At 35.6% G+C, this 17,679-nt stretch overlaps 1 long non-coding RNA gene across 1 annotated transcript; it reads right to left on the reverse strand.

The window, feature by feature from the left end:
• Positions 1-2,673: 2,673 nt before the first annotated feature.
• On the reverse strand, positions 2,674-16,523 carry LOC116281879 (uncharacterized). Its single transcript, XR_004191332.2, has 3 exons — positions 16,350-16,523; positions 3,996-4,024; positions 2,674-2,770 (listed from the first exon to the last, which is right to left on the reverse strand). It is a non-coding gene; the product is annotated as an uncharacterized lncRNA (long non-coding RNA).
• Positions 16,524-17,679: the final 1,156 nt, after the last annotated feature.

Consider the following 17,679-nt stretch of genomic DNA (forward strand, 5'->3'; position numbering starts at 1 on the left):
TTTATGCATAAAACATGGATACACATATGGTAAACATATGAAAACACATAAACAGATATAAAGTAAACTTGTAATATTAAAAATTTCATCAGGAGTGTCAGGGGGGAGTAATAAGAAAAATGTCTAAAAAGGCTCCTGTGTGTGGGGAGAGAAGGGTAGGTTGGTAATGAAAAAGAAAAAAAAAAAGGGGGAGGCTGAAGGATTCTTCTCTGTTCACTGGAAGTCCAGCCCCCATTCAAGCAGAGGGAAATCAAGCTCTACCTCCTGCAAGAGGGAGTATCTACAGATACTAATTGGAATTTTTCTTTAAGAATATTCTATTTTTTAAAGTCATTGTTTTGGTCCATTTTCTGTCAATAGTTTGGGTCTGTTAGTTTTGGTTTTCCAAAAAGCAGATGTCAAGATGGGATCAGATATGCCTAAGATTTATTAAGATATTTACTCATAAAAAGTAAAGAAGAGGGAGCAAGTGAAGGCAAGAGAGCCTTAGGAAAATTGTGATGGAAAATGGAAGGAAAATGGACTGAGTAGGAAGAATCTGAGACTGTAATACAGTTCTAAGAAGGTTTTTGCCCAGCTAACTGGGAGTCCTTTGCCAAAATATCCCATTAAAGGAGAACTAGATCTCATAGAAAAGAATCTGGATTACAATCTTCACTATATTCACTCGTTGCCTGGAAGGATCACTTGGAGATTCAGGCCTTGGCATGAATAATATGGGAATGGGTTCTAAAAGGCAGCAGCACCTGAAGCCATCAGTCAACTCTGTCCCTGCAGCAGGAGGTCTAAGCAGTACACTTTCATGCCTACTACAGTCCATAATTTTACAGTCTTATTAAAACACTAGAAATTATTTTTCAAAGATTACCTAATTCTTTCCACATTCTAAGAGGTATCCTTTTACTTTTCTAAACAAAGCTATATATAATAGGATAACCAACAATTTCTTAGAAGCCATACTTTTTGTTTTTCCATTTAAAAATACTGCTTTAATGGTATCTGGCACTCATAAATAGTGAAGTCTCTTAAATTAGATTACCCTCTTGACAATGACAATTACAAACTCTGACTAAAACATAAAAAAACAACTATTTGAAGGCACTGTGGATTAATCAATACCAACTAGAAACTGAAGGGGATATGATCCTTGAAAGAAGGCAAGTCAATAGATAATATCTACATTTTTTTCTGCATTTTCTGGTAAGATTATTTCCTAGTCTGCACTGGTGCAAAGGAAATAGAGCCTAAGCAGAAGGCAACAGTTTTAGGGTGGCTAAGACATTAGAAGTTGGAGTTTGAGGCCGCTGGAGCAGCTGGAATTTGAAAGAGGAAGTGTCCAAAAAGGGAAAGCCACTGGGGGTCAGATGGGGGAGAAGGGTAGGTCCAAAATCTGCATAATATCTTCTCTCAAATCCTTGGCTGACTCCTGAATTATGCATGTGCAGCGTAATATCCAAGAAACCTAGAACAAAGCAACAGCTAAAAGACTAAAATAACTAAGCAGAAATTTCAGCAGCTTCCCAGTGAAGATGAGCTAGAGTTTAGATTTAGAATTAAAATTAAAATTAAAATTAGAGGGTCTTGGTGAACACCTCAGACTTCATAGAAACCCCAGAAGGGGCATAACTTAAGACTAAGGTCCATGCCTAAATCTAAGGAAAAAAATCAAATAGATAAATTTGGACCAAGCCTAAAACCAAGACTCCAAAGAATCAACAAAAGCTACTAGTAATTTAACCACCTGCTAGAACAATATTCAAAACAATCTTGAGAGGAAGATAACAGAATCAAGAGTTTCTTAAACATGCTATCCACAATGGTAATATACCATCAAAAAAAATTACAAGTTAAGAGAGAATTTGGGAAATATGACCCATATTCAAAAGAAAAAAGTCAACAGGAATGAACTCACTAACAACCCAAATGCTTGGAATAACAAAGACTTTAAAGCAGCTATGAAATATATGTTAAAGAATGTACTAGAAAGAAAATAATATAATGAGTAAAGACATGGTAAATTTCAGAAGATATGAAAACTGAAAATAAACATCAAATGGAAATACTAGAAATGAAAAACACCTGAAATGATTAAAGAAAATTACCAGATAGAACAGTAGATTGGATAGTGTAGAAGAAAGACTCAATGACCTTGAAGACAACTCAATAAAAATTATCTACACTGAAGCACAGAAAGAAAAAAAATGTTTGAAAACTCTTAACAGATAATCAATGATGTCTGTGTCCAAAATTAAGCAATCTAATATGCTTATAATTGGAGTCCCAGAGGAAATGAGAAAGAGAAAAAGGCAGAAAAACGATTTGATAAAATATCAAACAAAATTTCCAAAACTGAGTAGAAACATAAGTCTATAGATCCACGATGTACAGCAAACTCCAAGCAGAACACATTAAAAAAAAAAACAAACCACAACTAGGCATATCATAGTCAAACTGCTTAAAACCAAAGATAAAGAAAAAAATTTTTAGTAGCCAAGGTAGGGGTGAAATCTATATGGGGTAACAACAATAAAAACAATCACTGACTTCTCATTAGAAGTAACAGATAAGACAATGGAACATCTTTAAAATGATGAAGAAAAAAATCAGCCTAAAATTCTACAGCCAGTGAAAATATCCTTCAAAAATGAAGATGAAATAGATACTTACAGATAAATAAAGGCTGAGATGATGTGTGATCAACAGACTTGTAGTACAAGAAATGCCACAGGAAGTTCTTTAGGCTGAAGGAACTCTATATTAAAATTCAGATCTATGGGAGGAATAAAAAGCATTAGAATAGTAAATGTAAAGTATATATAAAACACTTTCTTTTCTTAAATTCCTTAAAAGTCAATTGACTTTTTAACAAATGGTGCTGGGAAAAGTGGATATCCATAAGGAAAAGTTTGAAGTCGGATCCTTTCCTTATATCACATACAAAAATTAGCTCAAAATGGCTCAAAGAGCTAAAACTATAAAACTCTTAGAAGAAAACATAATGGAAAAGTTTCACGATATCATATTTGGCAATGACTTCTGTGGTATGACACAAAAGCACAAACAACAAAAGTAAAAACAGATAAATTAGACTACATCAAAATTTAAAACATATGTGTGTGAAAGGATACAATCAACAGAGTGAAAAAGAAAACTATGAAATCCGAAGAAATATTTGCAAACCATAATAAAGGGTTAATATCCAGAGTATATAAATAACTCCTATAATTTGACAACAATGACAAAAACCAAATAACGGGATTAAAAAATGGGCAGAGTACTTGAATACACATTTCTCCAAAAAGATGTACAAATGGGCAATAAGCACATGCAAAGAGGCTCAACATCACTAATTGCTAGGGAAATACAAATCAAAACTATGATGAGATACCACCTCCTACCCACTGAGATAGCTACGACAAAACAAACAAACAAACCCAGAAAATAACAGCTTTAGAAAGGAAATCTTCACACACACTACAGCACATGAACGTTGAGGACATTATACCAAATGATGTGAATCAGTCACAAAATGACAAATACTGTAAAATTCCACTTATATGAAGTAACTAAAGCAATCAAATTCATAGCAACAGAAAATAGAATGGTGTTTGCCAGCGAACTGGGGGAAAGGGAATAGGGAGTTGTTTAGCAGGTACAGAGTACCAGTATTGTAAAATGAAAAGAGTTCTAGACATTAGTTGCACAACAATGTGACTGTACTTAACACTACTGATCTGTACACTTAAAAATGGTTAAGATGTTAAATTTTCTGTCGCTTTACCACAATTTCAAAAAGTCAATCAACTGTTTAAAGCAAAAGTAATAATAGGAGTTTATAATGTGTAAGTGTAAAATACATGACAAAATAGTACAAAGGGTGAGAGGGAAGTGAATAGTATTATAAGGTTCTTACATTGTAAGGTTCTTACATTGAAAAGCAGTAGTAAAATATTAATTCAAGGTAGACTCTGGCAATGTTAGTATATAGAACATACCTTGGAGATACTGCAGGTTCTCCTGACCACTGCAATAAAGAGAATAAAATGAGTCACATGAATTTTCTGGTTTCCCAAGGCATGTAAGTTATGTTTATACTATCCTGTAGTCTATTAAGTATGTAACAGCATTATGCATAAAAAACAGTGTACATACATATCTTCATTTAAAAATACTTTATTGCTAAAAATTGTTAACCATCATCGAATGATGCAGGGTTGCCACAAACCTTCAATTTATAAAAAACATTGTATCTGTGAAGTGCAATAAAGCAAAGCACAATAAAACAAGGTATGTCTGTACTTATAATCTCTAAAGCAGACAATAAAATAACAGAAGTAGGCATGACCAATAAAGTCAAATAAGGAGATAGAATAGAATTAATCCCACCTAAAATACTTGATTAATCTAAAAGAAGATAGAAAAGAAGGAACAAAGACTAGAGAGGACACAGAAAACAAACAAGATGGTAGACCAAATTCAACCAAATTAATAATTAAATTAAATGTAAATCATCTAAATATACCAATTAAAAATGGCTGCTGTTAGAAAATACATTCACAAACATTAACAGTCCCACTGGAGAACCCTTTCTAAATATAAGGTTTTAACATGAAATTTTGCATTATAGATATGATGCCTCATTCTTCATAGTTCTGATCTTACCATGTGTCATGGTTATATATAAGAGAAATTCATACTGAAGTTTGTTCTATTAGTTATCTATATTGGAGATGTTTAAAAAATGCTTCCAATTGAGACATATTATCAGTGGCACTTCTCCATGACAAAAAGGTGACGACGGTACAAAACCAAGAAAATTTCTAACAGGTAGGTTGTTCGTAGGGGGATTTTTCTTCTTCAGTGAATTTCTTCTAAATTAGGTCTCACTCTTCTCCAATTGCTTCCACTGGCTTTATCTTTCCAATTTATAGATTTTATAGAAATAGAGGGTAAAAGGACAGATTATCTCAATTTCTTAAGTGCTCATGAAAATTATTTATATATCAAGCCATATTCATAATAGCAAACATTTTTAAAAGGGGTTATAGAAGTAGAAAATGAGAATGAAAGCATTTCCCATATATACTTTTATATAATTACATCCCTCCTTTATAATCTCTTTGATATAATGAAAAATGCTTTATGGACCATTCCTTGTACTCTCTCACAAATATACTATAATATCGTATTTGGTATTCATCAGGGTGCTGCTGATACAAGAGATTACCTAGTCCAAATAGAAAGTAAATGGAAAAATACTTTTTAATGGATTTTTTTTAGCTTAGAAAGTAAGATTTTATATTTATAAGTCAGGTATAGTAATGCCATAAATTTGTTTCTGTCCTAAGATAAAGTTCACCTTAAGAAAGTAGCTATAGTTAGCATGTCATTTATGGTTTTGATTTGTCCCAGGTAAACCTGATATTCCTAGGCATTTGCCATTTTTAGCTGTGACACTTCAGTAACCTTCTGCCAGTAGCAGCAACAGAATGAAATAATTTTTAAAAGATTAAAGAAAGAATTAAATTTGTCATTAATTTGTCTAATATGCTGGTGACAGTGATATAGCTGATAGATGTGATGGGAAGTAACTGAGCAGTGATTTAGATACCTGAATCTCCTTATGTGAGGATGAGAAAGGAATGGCAGGAGTAAAAAGTGGGAAGGGATAAATTGGGAGTTCGAGATTTGCAAATACCAACTACTATATATAAAATAAGGAACAAGTTTATACTGTATAGCACAGGGAACTATATTCAGTGTCTTGCAGTAACCTATAATGAAAAAGAATATGAAAATGAATATATTATGTATATGTATGACTGAACTTTTATGCTATACACCAGAAACTGACACAACATTGTAAACTAACTATACTTCAATTTAAAAAAATCAGTGTAATTCACCATATTAGGAGAATAAAGGAGAAAGGCCATATGATTATCTTAAAAAAAAAAAGGAATAGCAAATATTCTGTTAAGCAAACTAATAGCTATAGTAATCACCAATTTCCCCCTCCTTAACAAACATCAGTTTTGCATAGGCATCTACCCTTTAAAAAAGTGACACAACCAAAAACTTGGGGATAAATCTTGATTTGTCTAAGCCCATCCATCCCTAGGTAACTCATAACTACTTTTTCCTTGCCAGTGATTATTTAGAAGGTGAGGATGTAACCCAGCCAGTGACTCATGAAGGCAACTGTGCTGGAAAGTTTCTGAGAAAGATTTCCTTGTTCTTAAAAAGAAACACATATGGAGAGACAGTGTTTTCTTTTGCTGAATGCTGTTTCGATTGAATTTGAAGAATGGAACTGCAGCAAACATCTTCCAACCACGAGTACAGACAAAGGTCTGTCGAGGACAAGTTTTAACACTTTGAGGATAGTAGAGTGGAACAGTGGAGAAAATCTGGATCCTGATGATGCCACTGAGTAGCTGAAATAACTTGAGAGTTGTTCTATCTAGAAATTTCTTATTTAAAAATACATTTTCCAAAATTCTGAGTAACTTTGAGGTTTAAAAAAATTTTTTATTGCTGTTGAAATTACTCTTAAATGTGTACTTACTAGGTATCTGGTAGTGTGCTAAGTGCTGTACCTGGATTATATCATTTAATAAAATAAACCTATGAAATAGCTATTATATTGTCCATTTAACAGAAAAGGAAATTTTGTCATATAGAGTTAAATCACCTTACTGACAGTCACATAGGCAATAAATGGCACAGTTGAGAATTCAAAATTTTTACTTCAAAGTTATACTCTTAGATACAGTATCTTTTGAGCTACTGAATCAATGTCATTTTATTAATATAATACTACAAAACGTATTGGATATATATTATGGTGTGTGTACTGTGCTAATCTCCTGAAAGTTGCATTCAAATTAAAATATTTTTAAGAGGAAGTAATATCTGAGATTGTACATGAGAACAAATATTAAGTCAACTCTACCAATAGGCCTGGTAATAGTATTTTCTATTTGGTAAGTAATAACCTCACTAAATAAGTAATATTCTTTACTCTGTTTTGTGGCTTTAATTTTAGAATGGCTTGGAAAGCAGAGAAGATTGCAAAGATCTGTGTTGCGGGCTGGAAAGGTATGAATCACTTTTGTCAGGTCTGCATCTGTTGGGATATATAGGAAGGTCACCTTTGACTAATGGGAATTCTCAAGAGTGTAACAGCAATCACATGTTCACAGTAACTGTTAATTCTAATTACAATCACGATATGCTTAAGAGGCTACTTAGAAATCACCAATTACTAAAAGTAAACAAATGTTTACTGAATATTTTACTAGAGAACACACAGTACTGTGCTAGATGTAAGAGACACAAGAGAAATATGAGCTATGAAATACTAGCTATCCTCAAGCAGTATACACATTCTTGTTTGCAAGATGAGATAAGCACCCACAAAATAACAAGACAAAGATGCAAGGAAGTATAAATCAAACAATTATATGATAGTGAAAATAAGAAGTTCAGAAAAGAGAAAAAGATCTATAGTCAGTTTTCAAATGTGTATCTATATGCTATCTTACAAATTTCAAAAAGATTTCATGTTTTCTCATCTGATATTCACAAAATTGGGTAATGGCAGGAAAGACAAGGGATATTTAATCAATAATGACAACTACTATTAATGCTGACCTCCAGTGTTACCAAATACTGTGTAAAGCATTTTTCATTCTCTTTTTCTCATTTTATCCTCACAAGAATCTCATGTGGTATGGACTATTGTCCCCATTTCCAGATGCTGAAACTGAGTTAAATGACTTTCTTGACAACACACAACTAATAATTCACACAGTTGGTACGCAACACTAACATTGAAAGTTGAGTTCTACTACCGAATTTTTACGAATACTATGAAATAATAAATTTCTAGAATCTATGAATATCTTATCTATATAGGAAACGTCTCCTTATTTTGTCTGAAATAGCCTGAAGCAAAACTTCATAAGTCTAACTTGACTTGAAACGTCACTTAACTCCCTGTGAAGAAATTTTTAAAATATAGGTCAGTATGAAAGAGCCAATGCTATATCCTCACCACACCAAACCTCCATTGGCCTCCAAGGTAGTTACGTTGGAACTTAATACAGAGGGATTTTCCTAGTCTCTCTTATAGTTAGTTGTTGATGAGAAGGTGATACCAGACAAATAAAGAGGTTTGTTGCTCCAGCACAACATATCCTATCAAAGAGGCAACATTAATTACATTTTTAGAGTTACTGTTTCACTAGATAAAGTTATATAGGTCATTTGAATCACCCTGCCTGTATAACACAAGTCAGGTACCCTGTTTTTATGGGGCTTCCAGGTTTATTGTTAACTATATACTCTACATTCTGGACTCTCAGCCTCACAACCCCAACTCAGTCAAGCCTAATCAAAACCGAAATAACTAGGCCAGTCTTGCCAAATTCTTCTGAGAGTGATTTGTATTTGAAAAGTATATCATTAATTCATAAAATGAATACCAGAATGCTAGAATAATCCTGTTGCATGCTTACTATGTTTTATTCTCAAGGGAAACGTCTATTTGGAAAACCCAAATAAGATTAAAATAGAAATAAAGAATCAATAAAGAAAACTAAAGGATTTTCTCATTAACTTGTAAGTTAGAGCAGTGATTCTCAAAAACAATAATTACATTGAATTGTTTTATACACATATATAAATTTTTTAAATGTGGTGAAATATATGTAACAAAATTTACCACTATAACTATTTTTAAGTGTATGATTCAGTGGCATTAAGTACACTTACAGTGTTCTGCAGCCATCACCACTATCTCCAGAACTTTTTCATCACTCCAAACAGAAATTCTGTATGCATAAAGCAGTAACCTCTCATTCACTCCCCAACCCCCCGCCCAGTAACCTCTAATCTACTTTACTATCTTTGTGAATTTTTTAACTTTTGGAATCATACAATGTTGGCCTTTTATATATGGCTTATTTCACTTAGCATATTTTCAAGGTCCATTCATCCTGTGACATGTATCAGAACTTCATTCATTTTATGGCTGTATAATTTTCCATTGTATGAATATGCCACATTTTGTTTATCCATTCATTTGCTGATGGACACTTGGGTTGTCTCCACCTTTTGGTAACTGTGAATAATGCCTTTGTGAACACTGGTGTACAAGAATCTATTTATGTCCCTGTTTGAGTATATACTTAAAAGCGGAATTGCTATGTTTTAACTTTTTGATGAACCGCCAAACTATTTTCCACAGGTACTGTACTATTTTACAGTTTCACCAACAATGTGAGAGTGTTCCAATCTCTCTACAGATTTGCCAATATTTTCTTTCTCTTTCTACCTTTTTTCTCTTCCCTTCCTTTCTGAGAACAGCTATCCTACTGGGTATGAAGAGGTACTGTGGTTTTACTTTGTGGGGAAATCTCTCATGAAAAATGAAGGTTAGCATCTTTGCTTACTGGCCATGTGTATATCTCCTTGGGGAAATGTTTAAGTCTTATGCAATTAAAAAAAATTGGCTGTTGTTGTTTTGTTGTTGTTGTTGTTGTTGAGTTATAGCTGTTCTTTTATATTCTGGTTATTATACCCTAATAAGATATATGGCTTGCAAATATTTTCTCTCATTCTGTAGATTGTATTTTCACTGTACTAACAGTGTTTCTTGATACACAAAAGTTTTAAATTTTCATGCAGTCCAAATGTACTTTTTAAATTGCCTATGCAATATGTCAAAATGTGATGTCATATTTAAAAAACCTTAAGAAAACTTAATGACAAATCTAAGGTCATTAAGATTTGTCTTATGTTTTCTTCTAAGTTTTATACTTGTAGCTCTAAAATTTAGGTCTTTAATCCATTTTGAGTCAATTTTCGTATATTGTGTAAGGTAAGGGTTCATTGTTTTGCAAATAGATATCCAGTTTTCTTAGCACCATTTGTTGAGGAGACTGTTCTTTCCCACATTGAATGGTCTCGGCACGCTCGCTGAAAATCATCTGAACATGTATAAGAGGGCTTATTTCTGGGGTCTGAATTCTATTCCATTGGTCTATATGTCTATCCTTATGCCAATACCAAATTATTGATTACTGTAGCTTTGTACTAAGTTTAAACATCAAAACGTTTGTGTCCTCTAACTTTTTCTTTTCAAGGCTGTTTTGACTATTCAGGATCCCTTGAAGTTCCCTTTGAATTTCAGAATAAGTTTTTTTATTTCTAATGGTTTAAAAAAACACCATCAGAATTTTCATAGGGATTAAGTTGAATCTCCAGATCACGTTGGGAATTACTGTCATCTTAACACTATGAAGTTTTCCTATCCATGAACATGAGGTGTCTTTCTATTTGTCTTTAATTTCTTTCAGCAATGTTTTGCACTTTTTAATGTGCCTTTACTATATATTTGCCTTTCCTAGTGGGATTTTTCCCTCCCTATATTTTATTTCTTTTCTTTTTCACATTTCTTGTGAGGTTGCCCTAGTGGTGATGAATTTTTTAGTTTTTAATTGTCTAGGACATTCTTTATCTTTCATTCAATTCTGAATGATAACTTTGCTGGGTAGAGTATTCTAGGATGTAGGATTTTTGTCCTTTCAGCATTTTAAATATATCATGCCAATCCCTTCTGACCTGATGAAGAATAGAGCCACACCACTGTTCTGGTTCCACTCCTTCCTGATATGCATTCTGGCAATGGTGGAACGCCAGAGCAGGAAGTGCTGGAGCAGGAGCCTAGTGCAGGCTAGTGGTGGGTGGAGATAGAGTGGTCCTGATAGGCTGGCCAGAGGACCAGGCAGTTTTCACCTGCTGCCTCTGTGCTTGGTTTGGAAGCAAGTCCATGCATGCCACTCTTCAAGAATGGAGTCTCAATTTTTTACAGCCCTCTGGTAAGCCCCACTGGTTTTCAAACTAGCTAAGGAGGCTCATCTCCCTGCTGTTAGACTCCAGGGCTGGGGGTGCCAAATAAGTGGCTTGAACCCCTCATTTCCCCAGGAGGATCCTCAAGCCTGTGATATTCCCCCCTCCTCTTCTAGGTCACCTGCTAGGGATGTGGGTTTGTGACTAGATCGCTTCTCCTCCCCACCACCATACTCCTTGTGGTTCTTTTTTTTAAAGACCTGGTTGTAGAAGGGCCATTCTCCTGTTCTTCAGGTCATTCTTAGTGAGAGCTGCTGTATATGGAGTTGTAGGTTTGATGTGTTCAAGGAAGGACGTGAGCTCATGGTCTTCCTACTCTGCCATTTTGATTCCACCTGCTAATCTATTCTTCTTGGTAACTCTCCATCCTTGTATGGATGTCCTTATTCATATCACTATTCCCATTTGATAGACAACACTTAAAAATTCAGAGCAATTAAGTAACTTGCATAAAGTCATTTAATTAATAAAAGAGTAACCAATTATTGAATGCTTATGATAGGCACATAACTTAACATTACATCCTTTATTTAATACTATGATGCAAGTATTATATTTTATATTATAATCTTTAATATAACAGGACCTTGATCAAGGTTGTATATACATCTAGTAAGAGGCATTCCTGAGTTTTAAATACAAGTCTGTTATATAAATTATCATAGCAGTTATGTACTTATGGATAGTTTATAAGATTGGCACATAAGATGCAATGTTTATAAAGATATTTTGTTGCTAAGTCTAGAAAGGATATTAGTTTTCTTCCAAAAATTTTTTCTTTACAGCTTATCTTTTTAAAAAGACTTTATTCTAGAAATTCCTTTTGTCCTTTTATTTTCTATTACTTCTTAAAAAGGGGACTTTTAATTCAGCTTATTAATTCATTTCATTTACCCACCTACTATTCAGGAAAGGCCTTAGAAAAATCCAGTTTTTGCTAATGATGTTTACCATTAATATTATCATGGCCCTTTTATCTCTTTATTTCTTTTGATCCTGCTCTTAAAAAATTATCTTCTATTATTATAAAAGCTGGAAATCTCTTACAGATTATAAGCAACTTGATGGGTTAACTTTTTCATATACTGACAATCTCTCACTTTTTTCTTCTTCACATTGTGAGATATGCTTAATCATCCCTAGCTTAGATTTTTCTTGCCACCAATTTATTTTTCAACTCCTAGCAACTGTAAAATTCCATAAAACCCCATTAAATGGTATCAGATTAGCTGTCAATTCCAGAAATCTCCCCACATCCATCCCACAACACTTCTACTTCTCATTCATACTAGATAATGTAAATTTTTTTGCTTGAGACTCTTGTTTTTTTGGTTTTTCCAAGTTTTCTCCCTACCTTCTATTTCATGTGCTGCCTCCTTCATTTCAAGATCTCCACGAGAAATACCCTTTCAACTTTCTCTTAATGCACTTCTTTTTCCTTGATCTTTCTCTCAGAAATCTTTTTTAATCATAAAAGTTTCCCATTTTTTTCTTCACCCTCTATCTCTTTCCCAACTTCTTAAATTGCATTTCTTCTCACTTGCTGAATAGCTTCTTGGATGAAGTTTATTTCCCTCTAAATCAAATTCTCAGTGTTTACTAATGGCCTATCATCCTTCCTGTCACTCAAGATTTAATCTGTAGAATTGTTTTGCAACCTTCCCTCTTACTCACAATAGTCAACAGATCAGTGTGTTCTTAAACGGAGGTCTTAAACTGAAATGGATTAAATAACCTAAATCAAAATCAGGGGAGAGGGTTGTTAAAAATGCAGATTGATGTGCCTCATCCTGGACCAACTAAACAAGATTTCACAGATAGAGTCCAGTAATATGCTTGTTAAATAAACACCCCATTTAAGTCTTAGGCACACTGTTTTGGAAACCAGTGTATTATATCAAATTTCACCTAATTCTAGAGATTCTACCTTTTCAGTGTTTCTCATACATTTCTCTCCTTTCCTATGGCCTCTACCATAGTTTAAGGCTGCTTCATCTCTTAGCTAGACATCTTTAATAGAATTTCCTTGCCTCTAGGATGTTTTCCACTCTAATTCATCCTGCACACAGGAACCTTATTAATCTTATTAAATCACAGCTCTGCTCATTTAATGTGACAAGAATTTATTGAGAGCATACTATATTTCAGGTGCTCTAGGGCAGAAGGTTCTAAGTTGGGCTGATAATCAGAATCATTAAGTGGGAGAAACCTTTTAAAAACAGATTCTCTACCACTCCTTCAGGGCTACTAAATTAGAATCTATAGAGCTAGGGTCGAGAAAAGTTTATTGTTAAAAAGTTCTCCAGGTGACTCTGATACTTTTGAGAAACACTAGACTGGAGCATATAAAGACTGAAGCATTACTGTGTGTTGCAGATTGTGCTGGGTGAGATATGAACATATGCAAATAACCAGTATATAACATATTGATTAATGCTATATTAGAAGTACCAGTGTCACAAGAAAGATTAATTCTAACTGCATAAATACCTTCAGTAACACATCCACCTGGAAGAAATCTTTTCCTCCTCTAATTTCCCAAGTACTTTATCTATAATTCTCTTATGGTCTCATTCATCTTGTACAATAATTATTTTTGTATGTCTCCTTTCCTCTTCACTGGTACTTGAGAACAAAGCCCTGGCCTTAGCACGCCAAATAATATGACAAAAATTTTTTTTTCAGCGTTCTAATTTATTTACAGGATAAAGCTGTACCCCCAAAACACTAAATTATGCATGGTTATGCATTTAATAAATTATCTCAAAAATTGGATGCCCTTAAAACTCTTGGATATATGTGGCCAAATTTATGGATTTTAATCTCAGTAAGGCACTTAGTACAGTTCCTTTAACATAGCAGGTACCCAATAAAAAAAATTATGTGTGAACCAGCGGGGTTGAGGGAAAATGTATTTGGATATAAAAACATACTTAACATGTCCAGCATTCAGTATAAGACGTTATAGATTCCAAATGAAATAATGTGCTGGTGGTTTTTACAAACCAGCTCCCTATGAGTCAAAACCAGTCAGCCTGTTTGTTTGAATGGCCCAATATTGGGCTGGTGTGCTAGGGTGTGTGTGTGCATGCGTGTGTGTGTGGTTTTATTTCTTTCTTTCTTTATTTACAAATTTCAATTTGAATATCTTTGGGCAAATATTCTGATTACCACAGGCTCTACCACTCCATGTCATCTCACATCTGATGCACACAATTATGTTATCAATAGGTCTAAAGATGAGCATTCTAAGGATGACAGACAATTGCTCCCAATCATTTCTGCTTTTTGAGTGTTGGCTACTGTTATGGACTGAACAGTGCCCCCCCTAAAATTCATTTGCTGAAGCCCTAACACCCAGTACCTCAGAATCCAACCACATTTGGAGATAAGGTCTTAAGGGGGTAGATAAGTTAAAATGAGGTCTTTAGGATAGGCCCTAATCCACTATGACTGATGTTACTTATAAAGAGAAGAAATTTGGATGCAGATGTGTATGGGCATGGAGGAAGGAACTCATGGAGACAAAGACAAAATATGGCCATCTACAAGCCAAGGAGAGAGGTCTCAAAATGAAATCAACCCAGCTAAAACCTTGATCTTGGACTTACTAGCCTCTAGAATTTTGAAAAAGTAAATTTCTGTTGTTTATGCCACCCAGCCTGTGGTATTCTGCTATGGTAAATCTAGCAAACTAAGACAGCAACCAACTATATTTATTATTAATCTTAACTTAGGCATTTTTACATCAAAATTATGTTCACCATGTTCAAGTCATTCTGCCAGGTACAGTGGTAAGTACAATTCTAAGTAGCTTAGAATCTAGCAGATGAAACAAACTATACGTAAGACACAGTCATCAACATATGTGATAAAAAACATTACCAGGCCAAAAGGAAAAAAGTCAAATACAGAGGATATTTATAATTCTATAATTGTTCTGGAGGGAGAGCGTTGTTGAAAAAAAAATTCAGAATCTGACCTAGGTCTTGAAGGATAAGTTAAGATTCAACCAAGTAGAGGAAAGAGAACACATAGGTAAGAGGAATGGAGTATACTAATTCAAATGTACATCAGCTACTAGAGGGAACATTCCACTGCCGCCCCCCACCCCAAGTATATATAACTGAGATTCAGGTCCCCTATCTCTGTTTTATGAATTCTAAAATTACTATATATTTTTAAATTAATGGCCTAAGTCCTTGTAAAATGTAGGCATTTTCCCCCTGCCAGATAATTAACAGTCTAAATGACTTTGTTTAGTACAATACTGACATCCAAAGGACGGTCTGGTTCATCTCTAAGCCCTCTTGGGCTTCTGCTGAGAGGTGATTTTATTTTCAAATGGTCTCTGAAGGTAATAAGCTGCTCATGGAACACTCTCTTTTGAAATCTGGCCATTTTTTGATCTCTTGCCTATCTATCAAATCTCATCATGTTAGATGGCTCCACAATGCAGGTGGTCTATGTTTTCTTAAGTGCCTTTTCTTCTGAAGAATGTATTACTCAGTTCATTAATGTTTCATACCTAAGTATTCTAATGTATTTAATTTTTTATTTAATGAAATTTCTAACCTTCAGGCTGAGGAAGTTATTTACAATGTTTCATCCAAGCTACTGGAAAAGTGCTCATTAGCAGAGAGTTTTGAAGATGGAATTTTAAGAAATGGGTTGGCTGGAACCTAAACACATAGATCTACACTTTCATAAATGCTTCCCTGCCTTAAGTCTAAAGGAAGATATTCTTCTTGATAAGCAGGTAAGTTCTGCTGAAGTTTTCTTTTAGATTCCTGTGGTTTGTCAAAAGATGTGTTTTAAAGCTGTTAAGTTTTTAAAAAAAATAATTATTTGTATGTAGAAAGCCTTATTTCTCCATCATTTCAACAGTTTATTTTCTTTCATAAACTAGATAGTTATGTGAGAGCATCATCATCAAATAAGATACACGTTGAACCAAAGGCGCCATGTTTAGCAACTGGTTTCAATTACTTTAGATTAAAGTGATTCCCTACAAAAGAAGGAGCCTCAGCTGAATTAGTTTGATTCTTGAAATAGTTTAGGCTTAAAGCCCCTGCCCATTTTACCAACTGCCTTCGGAATCATGGGAGATTAAGAACTCAAGTTAAAGAAGTTTTGAGATTGTTACAGAAAATTTAAAAAATCAGGTCTTTGTTCATTACCTGCTTCAGGTGGAATTTGGAGGTCAGAAAGATCCAGAATTTAACATTTAACGGTAACTCATTGCAACCAATATTTAAAGACTACAAAATGTGTACAATGCAGTAGAACACACAGTAGGAAACCACTGAATATTGAAAGCTCCAACTTTTCACCTTTTTCTTTTTATAGTACCCGCTCCTTGTGTGACAAAGTGGACTCAGAATTTCCATTACCCGGTATATAACGAGGGGGTGATGTTACCACATGCTTACCTTGGGGCAACAACTTGCACTTTATAACTGGACAGGAAAATCATTTGATGAGAGTGAAGGCTAAAGGAAACGGAGGCCGCTGACGTGACTGCGGCACACACCCGCGGTTACTATCGAGGTGACCACCGCAGCCTCAATATGGTCCACCTAACTGGGCCACTTTTCCCGCGGAGTCTCGCCTTCCGGCCGTAAGTCACCACAGCCCGCCCACCCGGAAGCCGTCGTCTTGGCAACGCTCTTTGGTCCCACCCCATCCATCCCTTTGTCCCGCCCACCGCCCTGTACGTCTGTGGCCAGCCGGGCTTCGATTGGTATTTCTGTCCTTCACTCTGGGAGACGTTCCGGGCCGCGAGGCTTTGGAACTCGTATTTGAGTTTTGGCGCGGAGCGCTCGTTAGGTGCCGAATGGAGCTGGGCGTCTTGCTGGAGCCAGCAAACTCCGTGGTGAGCGACCCTGAGGGAGAATGACGAAAAGGGCGGCCCGGCCCGAGGTGCAGGGGCGTTGAGTCAAACAGGCCGCCTCGAGATGGGGGACTGCAGCCAGGCTGCGGCTCTCCCTGAGGCAGGCCCTCTGTTCGCCTCCTCGCAGCCTCTAGGTTCTTTCCTCGCGTCTAAGAGGCCGAGCGCCCGCCGGTCTTCTGTTGGCCCTGGGGAGGGGGCTTCTCTTGACGCTCCCTTCCCTCTTTGAGGAGCAGTGTCTCAGCTTCCTTCCCTCCCCAGTAGAAACCCTCCGACTCTGACGTGCTTACACCTCCCCCGAGCACACTTTACCCCTTCCCCCGACTCCTTCCAGCGCTGACAGAAACTTTCTACCAGCCCTTGACAGTGTGGAAAAATGTCTCCTGAGCAACCTGGGGAGCGTCCCACACCTCACAAACTGAGTCCATAACGTTCCTTATCTAGAAGGAGGGTGCTGTTGTCCTCTTCTTCCCATGTGGGACTAGTGAAGTTCCGGTGGAAAGCTGCAGGTGCAAGCGCTGGATAAAGCGCTACAGAAATGTCAGCTCTGGTCTCAGTTGCTGACCCAGAATGATGATGGATCTTGTCGAAAACATCATTTTGTACTCAGTTGGACCCTTTCCCCATGTACATTTCCTATTGGCATTATGAATACTGTCCAGACCTTACAACAAAGCCAGTAGGTCTTTTGGAGTACAAACTCTGACGCTTGATCTGAAATATCAAAGCCATCACTGATTGAAAAACCTCTTCATTAACCTTTAGCTTCTATGTCTGTTATGATCTGACTCCTCCCATCCTACCCCGACAGCCCCTGTCTATGACTGAAAATGCCGTTTTCTTTCCAATAGAATCCTCTATTTTCTTCTGTA

Source organism: Vicugna pacos, chromosome 9 (genome assembly GCF_048564905.1).
Source record: "Vicugna pacos chromosome 9, VicPac4, whole genome shotgun sequence".
NCBI lineage: Eukaryota > Metazoa > Chordata > Mammalia > Artiodactyla > Camelidae > Vicugna > Vicugna pacos.